The sequence below is a fragment of the Lolium perenne genome, chromosome 1 (genome assembly GCF_019359855.2).
Source record: "Lolium perenne isolate Kyuss_39 chromosome 1, Kyuss_2.0, whole genome shotgun sequence".
Classification (NCBI taxonomy): domain Eukaryota; kingdom Viridiplantae; phylum Streptophyta; class Magnoliopsida; order Poales; family Poaceae; genus Lolium; species Lolium perenne.
The window spans coordinates 69,848,747-69,867,709 of record NC_067244.2 but is presented as its reverse complement, the minus strand read 5'-3'; the positions used below and the strand labels follow the sequence as shown (position 1 = coordinate 69,867,709).

The following is an 18,963-nucleotide window of genomic DNA, read 5'->3' as shown; positions in this document are numbered from 1 at the left end:
AGAAAAAAGGTAGAGAACCTGATTAGAATTTTTATTCATAATGCAAAAGCAACCTTAAGGGCTGTCGGGTAATTAAAAACAATCGTATCCTATGTGTAGAACCGTCGCAAGTGTGCGACGTTCCATGGATTCTCAACGTTTTTTCCGGAAGCTGGGTTTTTGAGCCGATAGGCTCCTCCTGGTATCACTTCGGTGACGATATATGGTCCTTCCCATGGGGATTCGAGCTTTAAGGGTCTCTCTTGCTTCAGCCGAAGTACCATATCTCCGACATTAAAGCTTCGACTGCGTATTCGTCGGCTGTGATAATTTCTCAGCGCCTGCTGGCATACCGTCGTTCTTGCCAAGGCGATGTCCCGCGCCTCGTCGAGGAGGTCCACAGCATCCTGTAGCGCGATATTGGAAGAGGACTCCGTGTATGCTGTCACCCGAGGTGCTTCAAACCGAACGTCGGCTGGCAGGACTGCCTCGGCTCCATGCACCAAGAAGAATGGGGTGTACTGAGTCGACATGTTGGGTGTAGTGCGCAAGCTCCAGAGTACGGATAGCAATTCTTCGACCCAAGCTCCAGCTGCACCTGTAAGGCGTTTCTTGAGGCCATCCCTATGAGACCGTTGATCCTTTCCACCTGGCCATTGGTCTGTGGGTGGGCCACCGATGCAAACTTTAGTTTGATTCCTCCGTCATCGCAGAATTTTCGAAATTCTTTGGAGTCGAAGTTGGTTCCGTTGTCTGTGACGATACTATGAGGCATACCAAATCGACATGTTATTCCCCTGAAGAATTGTACTGCTGTTTTTGCTTTCTGGTTTCGCACCGGTACTGCCTCGATCCACTTTGTAAATTTGTCGACTGCGACCAATAGATACGTGTGTCCTCCAGGCGATGATCTTGGCAGTGGTCCAACTTGGTCGAGTCCCCATTGGGCGAACGGCCATGCCAGAGGTATCGTCATCAGGTCTGTGGCAGGGGCGTGTGGTTTTGGTGAAAATCGCTGACAGGGATCGCATTTCATGACTAGATCTCGAGCATCCGATGCTGCTGTTGGCCAGTAAAATCCCGCTCTGAAGGCCTTTGCTACGAGGGCCCTGCTTCCTGCGTGATGCCCGCAAGTTCCTTCATGTATCTCGTGCAACAGTGCTTTTCCGTCGTCAATGGCAATGCACCTTTGGAAAATACCGGAAATGCTGCGCTTGTAAAGTTCACCATTTACTATGGTGAAGGCTTTCGATCGTCTAACGATTCGTCTTGCTTCTATCGGGTCCTCAGGTAACTCCTGCTTTGTTAGATACGCTAGGAACGGCTTGGTCCACAGTGGTTCGAGGAGGAGGACTTGTTCGGCAGGGGGAGTCGGAGATTCTTCGGCAGCTTGCTGCGAGCTCGCCTTTAATTCATCAGCCGACTGTTCGGGAGGTACCGACGCCTTCTCTTTTATTGATCGTTGAGTGATCACTTCGTAAAACACTCCGTCTGGGATAGGGGAGCACATGGACCCGATGTTTGCCAAAGTATCGGCTTCCTCGTTGCTGGCTCTGCCGATATGTTTGAGCTCACATCCTTCGAATTTAGCTTCCATATTTTGATACAACTGCCGATAGGCGATCATGTTGTCGCTGACCGCGTCGCACAAGTTCATCGACTGCTGCACCACCAAGTTTGAGTCCCCGTAGATTTCCAGACGAGTTGCCCCGCATGCCTTTGCCATCTTCATCCCGTGCAGCAGTGCTTCGTATTCTGCTTCATTGTTCGTCGGCAGGGAGAAATTCATAAGTAGTATGTACTTCATCTTATCTCCCTGCGGTGATATCAACACCACTCCTGCTCCTACGCCTGTGCTTCGCTTCGACCCGTCGAAGTACATTATCCACGATCCCGACATGTCGGGTGCAGTCAGTGTGCGGGATTGGATCCGGTCATACAAAATCTGGGAGGATTTGGGATTTTATAGCTGTCCGGTTAACGTAAGTTATGTCGTGTGGCGCTATCTCGATAGCCCATTGGGACACTCGACCTGTGGCCTCTGGATTGGTCATTATGTTCTTCAACGGTGCTTCGCTCACGACGACAATTGGGTGCTCTGTGAAGTAGTGCCGTAACTTTCGGGCTGACCTCCACACTGCGTATGCCAGCTTCTGATGATGAGGGTACCTCTGTCTTGCGGGTGTGAGCACTTCACTGAGATAGTAAGCGGGCCTCTGCACGCCATGAACTCTCCCTGCTTCTTCCCGTTCGACGACCAAGTCGCTGCTGAAGACTTGGGCTATCGCAGCTATATACATGAGCAGTGTTTCCTTCTCACGGGGGGTTACAAGGACTGGAGATGTCGACAAGATTTTCTTCAGATGGTCGAAGGACTCCTGCGCCTCTTTTGTCCACTCGAACTTTTCAGATTTTTTCATCAAATTGTAGAAGGGCAAAGCTTTTTCCCCTAGCTTGGCGATTAACCTGCTGAGCGCTGCTAATCGTCCTGCCAGTTGCTGCACTTGGTGCAGATTCTTGGGTGGCTCCATGTCGAGAATAGCTTTGATTTTCAAAGGGTTGGCTTCGATCCCCCTGGCCGAGATGAAGTACCCTAGCACTTGCCCCCCTGGTACTCCGAAGAAGCATTTTTTGGGATTCAACTTGATTTTATACTTGTCTAAGTTATCAAAAGTCTCCCGCAGATCATCGATGAGGGTGGCAGTGTGCTTTGTTTTCACCACGATATCGTCAATATAGACTTCGATGTTTCTCCCAATCTGCTCTCCAAGGCAAGCTTGCATACAACGTTGGTAAGTTGCTCCTGCGTTTTTCAACCCGAAGGTCATGACGTTGTAACAGAAAACGCCGTGTGGGGTGATGAATGCGGTTAGCTCCTGGTCTTCTTTCTTCAGTTTGATCTGATTATATCCGGAGTATGCATCAAGGAAGGAGAGGCGGTCGCATCCGGCTGTGGAATCGACTATCTGGTCAATTCGAAGTAGCGGGAAGTGGTCTTTCGGACAGTGTTTGTTGAGGCTAGTGTAATCGATACACATACGCAGAGCGGTGGTGTCCTTTTTGGGCACCATGACAGGGTTGGCCACCCACTCTGATTCCTTGAGCTCTCGGATAAATCCTGCTTTACGGAGTCGATTGATTTCCTCACCAATTGCTCTCCTCTTTGTTTCAGAAAATCGACGCATTGACTGCTGCACTGGTTTGGCTGTTGGGTCAACATTAAGGGCGTGCTCAGCGAGTTCCCTGGGGATACCTGGCATGTCGGATGGTTCCCATGCAAATATCTCCCAGCGCTCACAGAGGAACTCGATGAGCGCGCCTTCCTATGCGACCGTAAGATCAGCCGATATATTGACCGTTTTCTTCGGGTCAGTGGGATGCACCTGCAGCTTCTTGGCTTCCTTCGTAGCATCAAACTCGTCGGATCTTACGTTTCAGTTGTCGGCTGGTGGCTGCGTATGATCTATGGCAGTGTCGATCGCATTGAGTTCTTCCTTGACACCGAACCTCGAGGCAATCTTCTGGAACTCCCTGTCACAGGTGTCTGATCGAGCAAAACTCCCATGAATGGTTATTGGGGTCCCGTTGTTGCCTGGCATCTTCAGTTTTAGGTACGCATAATGAGGTACGGCCATAAATTTAGCAAACGCGGGCCTGCCGAGGATGGCGTGATATTGAGACTCCCAGTCGACTACTTCGAACTCGATCTTTTCTTTCCTGAAATTGGTGGGCGTACCGAAGACTACGTCCAATGACGTTTTTCCGAGAGAATAAGCAGGTCGAGTCGGTATAATGCCATGGAATCCTGTGTCAGATTCTCTTAGCATATCGACTGTTAAACCCATTGCTCTCATTGTGTTGGCGAATAATAGGTTTAAGCCGCTTCCTCCATCCATGAATACTTTGCTCATGTTGTACCCTCCAATCTGCGCCTCAAGGACAAGGGCTGCATGACCTGGTCTAGGGACGGCTTTTGGGTGGTCTGTCCTGTCGAAGGAGATACTTTGTTCCGACCAGTCGATGAATTCGGGTGTGTCAACCATAGCAACTTCCGCATACTTCACTTCTCGCGAAAATTTCTTGATTTCCCTTTTTGAAAAGCTGGTTTTATGGATCATGTTGACCTGCCCGCGCGGTTCTGGGAATATCTCGGCTGGTACATACTCGTCCTTTTCCATTGGTTCGTACGGCTCTGGTACATACGGTTCTGGCTGATAGCTGTAAGATCTTGCTCTCTTCTCCATTATGTGAACTCTTGATATAGCTTCGCTCCTGAGATCATCACAGAACTGTCGAATCTCCAGGAAGTGTCGGCAGTTCCTTAATAGGTGACTGGATTTCTCTCGACCGTCCTTTGGATCGATGTAGGAGTGGAGGTAGCATGGCGCATCGAGTTGTTCTGTGGCCGATAAGTGCGGTGAACGAGCGCGGCCATGGATCGGTTGCACGTCCTCCTGCCCTCGTTCGGACTGGCGAGGGTGAGGCGCTGTACGTTCTTCTTCTCCATGGTGCAAGTCCCTTCGCCTCTTCTTTCGCCCCGTTGTGAGGTCGAAACTTCCTCGGCTGCCTCTTTGCGCGTTTCTGGGCGGGATTTCCAAAGTCGTTGCCGGGGTGTCATCTGCCGAAACAGAGGGCCCCGAACCAGATGTATTTGTCCTAGGGAGGCGAAGAAAGCCCCCGGAGTCGATGATGAAGTGAACGCCTCCAAAAGTGGCGGTCATGTCGTCGCACGATTCTGCAGGGATCAAGTGCGGCGGCTTGAGGTGTGGTACGAACTCGAAGGATCCGCAGCGAATCGGGTCCTTTGGATCCGGAGGTGTTGGTGACTCGAGCACGAACACTGCAGATGTGACTGGTATCGCCGATGCCCTGCCTTGTGCCGACAGGCTTCCCACAGACGGCGCCAATTGTCGAGGGTGCTCCTCGGCGATGCCCTCCGATAGGGGCTTAGGGTTGATGGAATCCTGCAAGCTGACACGAGACATCGGTTCACAGACAAGCGGGGAGAGCGATTTACCCAGGTTCGGGGCTCTCGATGAGGTAAAACCCTTACGTCCTGCATGTCTGTTCTTGATTATGATGATAATGGGTTACAATGGGGTGCCAAATAGTTCGGCTGAGATCTCGTCGAGATAGCTAGGTGCTAGGGTAACCTAAGTCTAAGCTTCTGTTGGCTAAGATCGCTAAGATTGATTGTGTCCCCGATAGCCCCTCTCCTGGCCTTTATATAGGAGGCCTGGTCTCGAGAGGCCTAAATGAGTACGACTAGGTTTACAACAGATCTATTTCTAAACTTTCCTTGTTCGGCTCCTTCCGTGTCTTGTACTTCAAGGAACCTTCCGTTGCACCGTCCTAGTGGCCCATCTTGCCATCGAGTGCCTTCATGGGCCTCCAGCTGGACCGTATAGGGTAGAGCAACATTGGTTACCCGAAGGGTAATGCCCACGTCACCGAGCGCCTTTATAAGCCGGATCCTGGGAGCCCTAGAGGGACAACCACAACTCATTGTAACAACGCGAAAGCGTCCAGATAATTCAAGTCAAGCAGAAGTAGGCCCTATCCTCGAGCAGGTCTTCCGAAGCTGGGTAAATCGCGTACCATCATCCCAAGGACTCTTCACCCAACGACCCCTACTTCTTCTTTCCTCCATGAGAATCCCCTACTGTCGAATAGGCAACGACACCATAGGTGGATAGGAGGAAGAGTACGGTGATGAGGAGGCCCGTTCTTTTGACTCAAGAAACTAAAGTAAGCCCCCATAAATAGAAAAACACCCGTAATTGATACAAGAAAATTTTGACTTGAGGTGAAATGAAAAATCATCTAGCTGATGATTAGACACTACCTATTTTTAACAAAGTTGAGATATCAAAGATATATATAAATTTAGACAATTTAAAATAGTATCTTTTGGTAGATGGAGGGAGGATGATTGTGGTTAGTATTTGAAAGATGTAACGCGTTGATGACCTCATCATGCTCACATGGAGCAGAGACGAAGCGTCGTGAGCTCACTAGCGACCACTGCCCAGAGGTTACTGGAACCATCTCGCCGTTTGCTGTTCCACACTACAGAGCAGATCCCGACGCGGTGCTGGAGACTGAGAGCGCGTGAAGGCATCAATCAATCGCCCTCTGGCAACGCCCACCAATGAACGCAACCTTCCAAACACGATACGTTCGGCACACACCTTTCGCTCGCGTCCCACCTCACACACCTCACCAACGCAGCGCAACGCAGGCCCCACCTTCTCACTCACCGACACGCGGGTCCCACAAGACAAATAACTTCCACGGACCCACATGTCATCCGGTATTAAACGCTGCCGTGTCGCCTCCGCAGTACGGGCTGCGGCCGCCGGTTTTCCTTCCTCCAGACGACTCCGGCACGAGCGCGTCGCAGTCGCACCGCTTTTCCCGCACCCGTCGCTGTTACGCCCAGTTTACATGTGGGGCCAAGAGAACTGGCGGCCCACACGTCGGTGCCATTGCGCTGCAGGAATCTACGTACGCGTGCTTCTTCCGCTACGCGCACGTTACTTGGAGGTGGATAGAGATAAAAAGGCTGGAGCGTTTCGGATCGGAGCCGAAGAACCGGGACTAGACGACGGGTGAGGAATTAAAGCGCGCGCGAGACCCAGAGGGAGGACTCGTCACATGGCGGCGGCGGCGGCGAACGGCGTGGGCGCGGCGAAGCCGGAGATCTGCGCGGGGCTGGGCATGCCCATGGCGGAGCTGGAGCAGGTCTTCCGCCGCTACGACGCCAACGGCGACGGCAAGATCTCCGCCGACGAGCTCGCCTCCGTGCTCTGCGCGCTCGGCGCGCCCCCCGGCCCCGGCGAGGTGCAGAGCATGATGGACGAGATGGACGCCGACAGGGACGGCTTCGTCGACCTCCGCGAGTTCGCTGCCTTCCACTGCCAGGCCGGCGGCTCCGGCGGCGGAGGCGCCGACGCCAGGAAGGAGCAGGAGGCCGCGTCCGAGGCCGAGCTCAAGGAGGCCTTCCGGATGTACGACGCCGACCACAACGGCCTCATCTCCGCCAGGGAGCTCCACCGCGTGCTGCGCCAGCTCGGCGACAAGTGCTCCGTCGCCGACTGCTCCCGCATGATCCGGTCCGTCGATGCAGATGGTGACGGGTGCGTCAACTTCGAGGAGTTCAAGAAGATGATGGGCGGCGGCAGCTAGGGCGGTAAGGCACTGCCCATAACCCATGACCAAACAATGCCGCGCGCATGCCTCGTCCTCCAAGCTTTACCTCCTGCATGCTTGCTGCTTAGTTTAATTTCTAATCAAAGCTTATCAATCTACCTGTGTGCGCGGAACGCTTTTGGTTCTGATCGAGCGAGGCCAATTCCAAACCTCTCTCCATCTCATGGTGAAGTGATTAACTACTACTCCATATGTAAAGGTGATCTGCTACTAGTATGATTACTTAGTAGTATTGCAGCTATATGCAATTTGACTGATGAAATTTGGTTAGGGATTGGTTAACTTGCAATGTAATAGTGTCCGTCTCGAACTAATTGTGTCATTCTCGAAAAAAATATCAGTATGTTCTTGATCTACCATGTATTCCTGTGCATGTAATTGACCATTCCTGTGCAATTTTGGTCCATTTATTAAGTTAATAAGTACATACAGCAATGGCGCGACTAGCCGCCGCGAACCATGCATGAACCATCCCAGGATCTCATCTCCTCTCCTCCAGCACAAGCGCCTCTTTAGACCGTTCTTTCGCTCCAATCCCGCCGGCATTGACTTGCCGGGCCCGGGCGCCGTCAACGTCCCGGTGAGGGCGCCTTGTCATCAACCCCTAATTTCTCTAAGTCCACCATTAAGGTCGTTGTTCCTTGTCATTTTGCCCTTCTCATCCTCTCGTCGCTCATCTCTTCCAATCGCATGGCGCAAAGGAATTGACTTCCCAACACATCGTGCCGATTGGTAAATTTTTATTTTATCGTTTATTCTTGTGAATTTACAGTCAAGTATCATAAAATCCCCTGTAGCATGGCTATTTGTTCAAAATATCACATTACATCAATACATCATGCCAACTTAATGACAGTTTGTAGTATAGAAACGTTTACATCTTTGCCATTGATTTCCTACATTATTTGATGGATTTTAATTAGGTTTTAGTTGGAAGGTCAAGGCCGAATGTTAATTAGGTTCTTAGTAGCAATGTTCAGTTTACCACGAGAAGCGTTCAATATAAACATCTTAATATGTTCAAGTCGAAATTAGAAGAAAAAAATTACTACTCCCTTCCTTCACAAAAGGGTGTCTCAACTTTTATCAAAATATGCATGTATCTATGCGTGTTTTAGTGTGCAGATACAATCAAATTTAGACGAAGTTGAGAGATATTTTCATAGACAGAGGAGTACTTTAGTTTTTAACCTATAGGCAATAGCCACTCCAATACTATGGCAAAGTAAATTGGCAATGGTAGTTCTACCTCCTCGTTTTTTCTCTCTTAATTTTGTTCTAAAAATGAAGATTCAAATTCAGCTGGTCAGCTAGCTATAACCTTTCCAATCCGGAGCCAAACCACGGTTGAACTAATATCCGACCTATACATATGCACCTGTCCGCTATCTATCCTTGCCATAGATCAACCGATCTTTCCCGAGCTAGAGGCCGGGAGATCGAAACTACTTCACTAACAAAGCAGCTGTGTCTGATCCACGTACTACCAAGAATTATAGGACTGAGAAAATTACAAAAAAAACACCATGTTTTGACCTAGGATTTTTAAAAGCCATTTTCAAAAGTTTGCACAAAGCCAATAGTTGGTCCTCAATTTATTTCCGAAAACGCTGATCGCGCATTTTAGTGAAGTTTTTTCTCACAAAATGGCCCACTGTAAGTGCTGACATGACAAATGTGTAGAGTGTTTCTGTATTTTGGGCATTTTTGTAAAACAACCCACTTGTCAGATTTTATATCAAATCTCTATGCAAGTGCCAAGCGGACCCCACATATCAGGTCATTCTTAACTACAACGACCAATCCCCTAGCCCGCCGGCCATCCCTGACATTTGCGGCCGACGTGGATCACGGTCGTCGTCCCTCAACCTTGCCACAGTCTAGGCGCGGAAAGGTGTGGATGGCCCATCTACATTTGCCTCCCGCCGCCGGAGCCAGGCTCATGCACCTGTCACTCAAATCTCTCATGCTCTATAGTCAAATTCACCAACACAGGTCATCGGAGCCACCCTGTCCTCCGCAACTCGTCTAGCTTCCTGGAGGCGTGACAAATAGTAGCAACATGTCTTCTAGGCCGTTGCGATGAGCCAGAGCATGTCTAGGATGCATGTGATGAGGCCCGCACTTTGGTGCCCGTCCACCCCGTCCTGCATAGGGGAGGCCGGGGGTGGGGCGCCCTAGTGGTTAGGGGAGGCCGGGGGTTGGGCGCCCTAGTGGTTAGGGGAGGCAGGGCGGAGCAATGGAGGCCGCTAGCGACGCTTGTTGGAGGTTTGGGGTGACGCATGTGGAGCAAGAGAGGCCCCGATGGCTGCTGGAGGTTGGGTCGGAGCAACGGAGCAAGGAAGGTTGTTGGCGGTGTGCTCGCTGGAAGTCAGGGGCCGCAATTCGACCAAAGAGACTAATCTCCCAAAATTACAATACTGAGTTTTTTTGGGGAATGTGGTCACTTGGACAGCGCCCGCGTCCGCGCGCATCCCCTCTTATTCTCCTGAGCCTGCTGACCAGTGGCACGCTGAATAGTCCACACCGGAATCGACCCCCTCCCTCTCCACCACAACACAACCGTGGTTCCGCCACCTGCGTTTTGTGTCACCCTTGTCTGCGATGTCTGCTTCGGTCGTTGCTTCTAGGAGGTTAGGTCTGTTGGCAATGTTCTTGTATGCACATGTCGCTGCCAGGCACGGTCGGGCCCTACGCCCGACCGTGTTGCCACCTCGTATCTTCAACTTTGAATGTACTAGGACGTCGCCTAGAGGGGGGGGTGAATAGGCGGTGTATAAAAACTTCTACTTGAGAGCTAAACTAGGCGGAATAAAACTACACATGTGTTTACTAGTTTAGCTCAAGGCCTATCAACTAGGGGTTTGCCTAAGTGCTCCAACAACCTATGCTAGCATGATGAGCAACAAGGTGATAACAAGATAGGCATAGAATCAAGCATGATAGATATCACAATGTAAAGCGCATAGGTAAAGGAGCTCGGGTTGAGAAGTAACCGGTGCACGAGGAGACGACGATGTATCCCGAAGTTCACACCCAAGGGTGCTACGTCTCCGTTGGAGCGGTGTGGAGGCACGAGGCACTCCAAGAAGCCAACTAGGGCCACCGTATTCTCCTCGAGCCTTTCCACCAAAGGAAAGCCTCGATCCACTAAGGGACCCTTGAGGGTGGTCACCGAACCCGTACAAGCTTGGGCAAACTCCCAAGTATCAAGCTTGAGGCAACTCCACAACAAGGAGGCTCTCAAGTAGGCCACAAGAGGCTATAGCATACCACCAAGTCACCAAGATGCTAATGTGCCACAAGAGGCTAACACACTCCACAAAGGCCACAGTGCCACAAAGACCACCACACCACTAAGACGATGGGATCACTAAGGCTACAAGGCCACAAAGGAGACACGGTGCCACAAGAGGCAAGATAGTCACAAAAGGCAAGATAGCCACTAAGGCAAGATTGCCACTAAGGCAAGAACACCACTAAGGGAACATGCCCTCTACGAGATCGAAACCCCGGAGAGAACCCAAACCGATGCACCTAATGCAATGGCTAAGAACACCACTAAGATGCCCAAGTTCTTCTCTCCCAAATTCCAACAAAGCTACACAAGCTATTGGGGGAATAAGGGAGGAAGAACAAAGAGTGGAGAAACACCAAGAAACTCCAAGATCTAGATCTAGCAAGATCCCCTCACTTGGAGAGGGATTCAATTGGTGAAGCTCTAGATCTAGATCTCCTCTATCCTTTCCCCCAAAAATATGCAAGAAATAGTGGGGGGATCAAGAGGAAGAAGAAAGAACTCAAGGTCAACAATGGAGGAGAGAGAATGGAGGGGAAGAAGTGTTTGGGTCGGAGGTGGAAGAGAGGTATAAATAGGGTCTTCAAAATATAGCTGTTGGGCTGGAAAAACGGTCAGATTCGCGCCCGAGCGGTACTACCGCTTGTCAAAGCGGTACTACCGCTTGCGCGCGAACTGCGCAGAAAACAGACGAAAAACGGCCCAAACCGGTAGTACCGCTCTGCGGAGCGGTACTACCGCTCGTGTTCAGATTTGAGCAAAATGCAAAGCAAAATAGAGAGAGAGAGCGAGACGAGGCGCATGGCGGCGCAGCCAGCGGTCTGCGAGCGTGGTGCAGCGAGCGCGGCAACATGCGGGTAGAAGACCAGAAGCGGCGCACGAGCGCGTACGGGCGGGCAGCGCAGGGTGCGGGCGCGGGAGCCGTACGACGCGGGGATCGAGCGGAGAGGCTCTCCCGCGCGAGGTCAACGCGGGGCTCGCTCGATCGATGCGGGCGGCGGCCTGGGCGCGTGGGAAGCTGGGCTTGGCGTGGAGTGGGGGCGAGGTGGGCCAAGGTGGGCGGTGGCGGCGGCCCAGTTCGGGCTGACCAGCGGATTGGCTGGAGGAGGAAGATGGGCCAGCGGTACTACCGGCCTGGGTACCGGCCTAGTACCGTAACTGGGTTACGGTACTACCGGGCCGGTACCGGCCTGGTACCGCTTTGAGTCCAGTAAGCCTGGGAGGCTGCTGCGGTACTTGGGCCGGTACTACCAGCGGTAGTACCGGCCGGCCCAAAAGGCTTTTTCCTTTTCTTTTTCAAATATGATGCAATGTAAAATCCATAACTTGAGCTAGACAACTACGAATGACATGAAACCAGTTTTGTTGGAAAGAGGGCGACAAGAGCTACCTTCTCATAAGGTGAAATCATGCAAAAGAGTAGATGATGATTTTCTCATGGTCATAGAGGTGTAACCTCTCAATATGGTATATCGGGAAAATCATCACCCTTGCGCGTGCAACATGCAATGCAACCGGAATCCGTTTCCGATGAGCTAGAGCTTGTCATGGAGATGAACACAAGCTCTAACTCATCTCATGGATAAGAACCAAGAACAACCAAGAACACGATGCAATGCATGCAAGGTTTGAGCTCTCTCCGATGATGCAACCCGCTAACCTATCGAGCACAAACCTTGTCTTCGCGCGTTCCTCTCGAGTCGGCAAGCTCCGTCGTCACCCTCTTCATCATTGTCCATGCTACCGTCTTCCTCCAACATATACGCACGCCACCGTCTTCATCCATCTTCAACGCCGTCTTCGCCACCGTCTTCATCCATCTTCAACGCCGTCTTCTCTCTTCATCTTCAACACCGTCTTCGTCTCTCTTCGACACCGTCTTCGTCATTGTACTCCGTCTTCTCCATCTTACAACCTTGAGTCCAACATGGCTATGGACTTGACCTAAGATATATTCTCAATGCAACCGTTAGTCCATAGGGATTGTCATCAATTACCAAAACCACACATGGGGTAATGGACATGTTCTTTCAGACTTGCTTGCCACCACCACCCTAGTCCATATCGTCGTCGGGCTTGGTTGGCTTTTAGCTTTTACTACTATCATCTAAGATCCGGCCAGGACATGTCCACTTCGCTGACGTCGTCTCGGACTCGCACACCGTGTCGCCTAGTACCTGTTCGGCCATTTGCACGAATAAATTTGAGCTAAGACCTCAACCTATAATGTGTACTTGCCTACATAGACATTGACATAGTGATGACCATCGTCTCATGTTGTGCTTGGATGGACGGTAGGTTGATCTTGTTTTTGTACAACAATGTGACGATACATCGTCGGGCGATGATCCGACGATGATAATGAAGTTTTGATGGCCGCGTCAACCCTCATCCATGAGCACAACAAGAGGCAGCTGCCAAAGTTAAGGGGCTTGACGTAGGGGGAGTTTGAAGCATAATTGAGAAGCTACCCATAATCATCTCTTCGAAGACTACTTCCATCATACCAATCCAATCTTCCTAGAGCATCTAATCTGGCGCAGGTTTCGGAGGTCAAGAAAGTCGTCCTTGCATATTCCTAATGGCACATGGACCACTGCTCGTACTTCAAACGCAAGACTGATGCCGCCGACAAGCTTGTCTTCTCTTCTTACCAAAAATGTTTCGCAGCGATTTGTAGCTTGCATATGGAGTTGTCAGCGATCTTGTTGATGAGTAGACGCGCAAGAGCGAGACCACATCCCTTGAATTCGATGTACATGTTCTACAAAGCAGTAATTGTGGTGTTTGGCAAAGTTTAATTGAGAAAGCCAAATGTTATCGACACTGTGCAGCTAATATTGATCAGTGAGTCAAAAGGGTCGGTTTCCTTAGATGCTTGTAAGAATAGACTGCATGCACCGAGAGTGTGAGTGGAATAACTGTCCTTTTTCTTTGGAGGGGCAACATAGCGGGCATGTGGATGGGTGTACTATCACTCTTTTGGTTGTTGCTTCACAAGATGTTTGGATTTGGCATCCTTTCTTTGGCATGACTGGTTCTCACAATGAGAATAACGTTCTCCAGTGCTCTTCAATATTCTCTTATCTCTAGCCTTGCGAGAGGTAATGCTCTAGTGGTGAACTATATGATCAATGGTCATGCATACAACAAGAGGTATTATCTAGGTAATGGCATCTACCCTAACTGTTCTATAATTGTGAAGACAATCCACAACCCAAAAGAGAAGAGAAATGTCAGAGATTTGCCAAGATACAAGAGGCTTGTAGGAAGGATGTGGATTTGGCATTTGGTGTGCTCCAATCTCGGTGGGCTATCGTTCCACACCCTGCTAGAGCATTTAATGCTCAGACCATGTGGGAGGTGTTGAATACTTGTGTGATTATGCACATCATGATCGTTAAGGATGTGATGGTAGCCTCTTTGACCAATGGTGGCAATTTTGGGGTGAATTGGTTGAGCCGGAGCATGGGGCAACATCATTTGAACAGTTCCTCTGTGTGCACCATGAGATTCGTGTTCGGCACACTCACGAACCGACCTCAAGCAGATTGATTGAGAATACGTGGGCTCATGTAGGAAACCAGTAGTCATCTCCTTTCCTTTTATTTGCTTGTGAACTATATTTTTTATTGTGAACTATGTTGTTTATTTGGTTGTAAATTACACTATTATCTCCGGTCATATATTCCAATTTCGTGAAAAGGAAAAAAAAAAGTTAGAGTAGCCAGCACAGAGCAAATGGATATGGCCGCTGGGTTTCCCGTTCCAAACGGATCAGGGGAGGATCGGGGCTTATGCCCTATCGATAGGCCGATCCAAACGAAACAAAACTGATACATTTGGTGTCCCCCAAATAGAAGTGGCGGAGCCAGGATTTGGCGAAGACCCAAGTGAAAAACTAAGATCTATTTTTTTATTTTTTGAAAAATAACCCATATGAAAGTGCAAGAAAATTGTTGCTGGCTTGCATGATGTGAATTTTTCGCTCTCGGGTGTGCGAGAACCCGTTTTGAAAAATAAAATCGAAAAATACTAAAAATAGCAAGAAAAATATGGAATATATGATGCTTGTAGAGAATATATGCAAGTATGTGTATGTCAAGTTTAAACCTAATATTTAAATTATATAACCTACAAAAACTGACAAGTTGTACCGTTCACACTTTTTTGAAACGTTTAAATAGGACTTTGTTTTAATCAGGTGCCGCCTCCACCTAGGTTCTCCACCATATTTCTGCTCGATGGCATAGTTATTATAGGATTTGATGTTGATGATTAATGAACCGACAAATAAGTAAAACATGAAGAAAAACTACATCCAAATATCCAATAGTACAAAACGAAACTCGAACGAAATTGTATCAGTTGAAGGCTTGAAGCCATGAGGAAGAGAAATTCGGGGACAGATCATAGAACTTGATGGAATGCTCCTGGTCTAATGCGTATTGGCAAGCTTCAAACAACAGCTGCAATCTGCAAGGCATACAGGCGAGAAAAGGAAATGATGGAGCAATTTCAGCCGAGCCACTAGAGCGCTAGCTTCTATGGGCTGGTTTGGTGGGCTGGACTGATAGAGTTAGATTTTGTAGAAATTCAGAGAGATTAACAGGCTACGGTGGTCTGGCTAGTATTCAGAACCTGGGTCAGATCTGAAAATTGTGTACCCACTAGCAATAAAAAATTACCAGGCCCCACGTCATGGTCCTGGTTGACCTGGGCCTGTCTCGGCCCCCGCCAAATAGGACATGCCCCTGAAAAGGTGCTAGTCCCCTGTCCTCATATAAATTGTCTTTTATTCTCTCTTTAAAAAAACTAGTATTTTAAAGTTCAAATAGCGAAGTGGGATAGATCGAATAGCTTCGAAATACATGGGAAAAGAAGCATTCCTCCACGGCTCCGGCATTAGGGATGTAAATGGTACAGATAATTTTCGCTCCATATTCGTATCCACATCTGTTTTTGAGGATATGGTATGTATTTTTAGGAATCCGCCGGATATGGATACATATGTGGATATTGGGCAAATGGATATCTGACGGATACAGTAGCGGATATGGTATTGATAATATTTGACGGATACAGATTATTCGACATTTTTTGTGGATAGACCGATGTCCTCAAAGAGGATAATTCGATAAAATTTGTCCAATCCCCAATAACTAGACGACGTAGTTAGTCTATGGCTCCAATTATACATGTTGTATCGGCACGCAAGTTGATTTTTTGTACAAATATTACCGCTAGCATAAATTTTTGGAATGATCTCAAAGAAGATTTTATAAGGAAATACTACCCACATGTTAAAATCCTACAAAACAGAAATAGTATCCTATCATTTATGCAAAATTGCAATGAACATGTAGCAACTGCATGAAAAAGAATTTAAAACATGATTAGAACTTTCCCATCACATGGAGTAAATGAATTGACAATCCTACACTCCTTTTACATTGGATTAAATTATATGTCAAGAAGCATGATAAACTCTGCTGGAGGGGTGCTTTTATGATTAAAACTATGCTTGAAGCTAAAAGCATCAAAAAATTATGCTACACAACTATAGTCAATGGCATACTGAAATAACACCAAAACTATCTAGGAAAGTGAACTCTATTGAAGAAGTAGACCCTTTATACAATAAAATAGATGCCATATTTTCCTTCATATCGAAACAAAACATTGATAATGTTCCTCTACAAGAACTAATTGGACACATCAATGGAAGTGTAGATGTAAACTACATAAGAAATTTGGTAACAATGGATATGGGAACAACTACAAAAACTCATATGGTAGGCCACCATATGTTCCTAACAAATGAACTAGTGGCAATAATAACTCCAATGATTTAGAAAATACCATTAGAACTTTTATATCAACACAAAAGGAACTAAATAAAGAATTCATAGCCAAGTTTGAAAGACAATATCCTTTAAATGAAAAGGTGGATCTTCTAACACAAGAGGTTATGTCTTTTAAAAACCTCATCCAAACCCAAAAGAACCATGAGGAAACTATTAAAATATGTGCAAGAAATAATAGACAAGTCTTGGGAGATCCTTAATATGATGAAACAAAGAGAAAAAGAAACAATAATGATCACAAATGATAAACAAGTAGAGGAAGTTAAAATGCTAAGTGAAAGAAAAGAACCTCCACTTGAACTTGATAAATGCACCTTGAGTGAACTAATTAATATCTACAAAAGTTTTCTAATGACCCATCCATTAATGTTCATCAAGATGGTTTTGGCTCCTACATAGCAAACTACGTAATAAAAAAAGATAGAAATATATAATAATGAAGCCAGGATACACCAAAGCCCGGGGATGCTTGGCTCCCCAAAACATTAATCACTATTGGCAAAGATACCCATCATGATATCTTAGATCTTGGATCTAGTGTCTTTGTATTATCAAAAGAATTATATGATCTACTAGAACTAAAAACTATGGACAATTTTCAATAGATCTTTTGCTTCCTAATGACTCAACCTGATGTGACCCCAGGTCAAGGGATTGACCCAGACTCACGAATTGACCCAAAAGAGGAGGAGGGGAAAGAGGAAAACACGAAGAACACGCTGAACACGACGAACTCACACACACACACACACACACACCAACCCGATGCAAATCGATTCCACTCCCATGGCTCGATTGACCACGCCGATAGAATCACCCGGAAGAGACCGCGAGGTAGAATTCTAGATGAGAGATCGATGAGGGAATTGAACACAGATGTGTGAGAGAGAGTGAATTGCACTAGAATCTCACACACAAGTCTCCAAATATCAACAAGGGGTGCCTTGATTACATAGGAGTGATTATCCCAGAGGTTTGTGGAGCTAAGCTCAAGAGGAATAATCCAAAACTATGTCTAACCCTAGAAAGTGGATGGTACGGTACATATAGGCCAGATTCGAACTAAGGGTATTTTGGTACTTTTGCGAGCAATAATTATAGCCACACAATGAGAAGATAACAGTTCAGATGAAGTCAACTTTGACAGGCCGACAGTGTCGGTAAAGTGTTGTTCGCGCCTCAGGAGGCTTCAGGCGGCAGTGTCGGGGTGGTGAGGCTGGCAGTGCAGGGGTGCACCCAGCGGCAGTGCCGGGATGTGTTGGTCGGCAGTGCCGGGGTGCATCCGGCGGAAGTGTTGACCTGCTGACGATGGCAGTGTCGACCCTGTGACAGGAGCACCGGATGAAGCTAGACTTATCCTCCTTCCTTGTCCTCCTCGTTTAGTGTTGGGCAATACTTGGTGTACTCCTCTTGAGACTCATACCTGATCACACATAGATTATCGGCATGAAGTAGAAAACCATTCAAGGGTGTGTCGAGGTTGAGCGTAGGGAGGAGCAAGTTCACCTTTTCATGTATTGCTTTACTTCGAGCTCTCATCATTGGTCTACTTGGGGGACTAATTGGCCTTGGTGTAGTGTCGACCTTCGGAGGGGCTACATCATCCCCCCCCCCCTTCGGAAAGAGTCGTCATCGACTCTATTTCTTCCTCATCTCCATGATATGGCGAGAGATCCAAGATGCTGAAGGTGTTGCTCGCCAAGTACTTTGATGTTGGTATGTCGATGACGTACGTGGTGTTGTTGATGCGCTTGAGCACCTTGAAGGGACCACCTACACGTGGCTTGAATTTGGATTTGCGCTCATTTGGAACCCTTTCCTTTCCCGCGGTTTATCCAAATGAGGTCATCTTCTTGGAATACTCTCTCTTTCTTCTTTGCGTTGAGTCGTGTAGCTTGGCGAAGGACATCTTCTTAAATTCCCTTGTGTATTCATGAAGTTTCTTCATGTTGTTAGCGCGCTTGTCGAAGTCCATGTTGGTTCTCTCATGAAGTGGTAGAGGTAGGATGTCGAGTGCCTTTGATGGTTCGAAGCCGTAGACGACCATGAATGGGCTCCGCAATGTTGTTGAGTGCTTTGCCCGGTTGTATGCAAACTCTGCATGAGGAAGACATTCTTCCCAAGTCTTCAAGTTCTTCTTGACAAGTGCTCGGAGTAACGTTGAGAGGCACGATTGACAACCTCTGTTTGTCCATCCATTTGTGGGTGTGATGAAGATTGGAACAATAGCTTGATGCCGAACTTGGCCATGAAAGATTTCCAAAGGTATCTCATGAACTTCACGTCCTTATCCGAGACGATGCTTGCGGGTATCCCATGTAGATGAACAATTTCCCTAAAAAACAAAATAACAACATGTGAAGCATCATCGGTCTTGTTGCATGGTATAAAGTGAGGCATCTTAGAGAAACAATTAACGACAACAAAAATGGAGTCATGACCATATCTAGTGGGTGGTAAGCCTAACACAAAAATTATGCTAATGTCAGACCATGGAGCATATGGAATTTGTAATGGAGTGTAAAGGCCATAAGGGTTTGTAGTGGACTTAAATCACTGAAGCTGCAACTTTACATCCTCTATATGCACACAAATTGGCAAAAATTT

The 18,963-nt window shown here is 47.9% G+C and overlaps 1 pseudogene; it reads left to right on the top strand.

Moving 5' to 3' along the window:
- The first annotated feature begins 6,563 nt into the window (after positions 1-6,563).
- Positions 6,564-7,550, top strand: LOC127296546 (probable calcium-binding protein CML18; annotated as a pseudogene).
- The last annotated feature ends 11,413 nt before the right edge of the window (positions 7,551-18,963 follow it).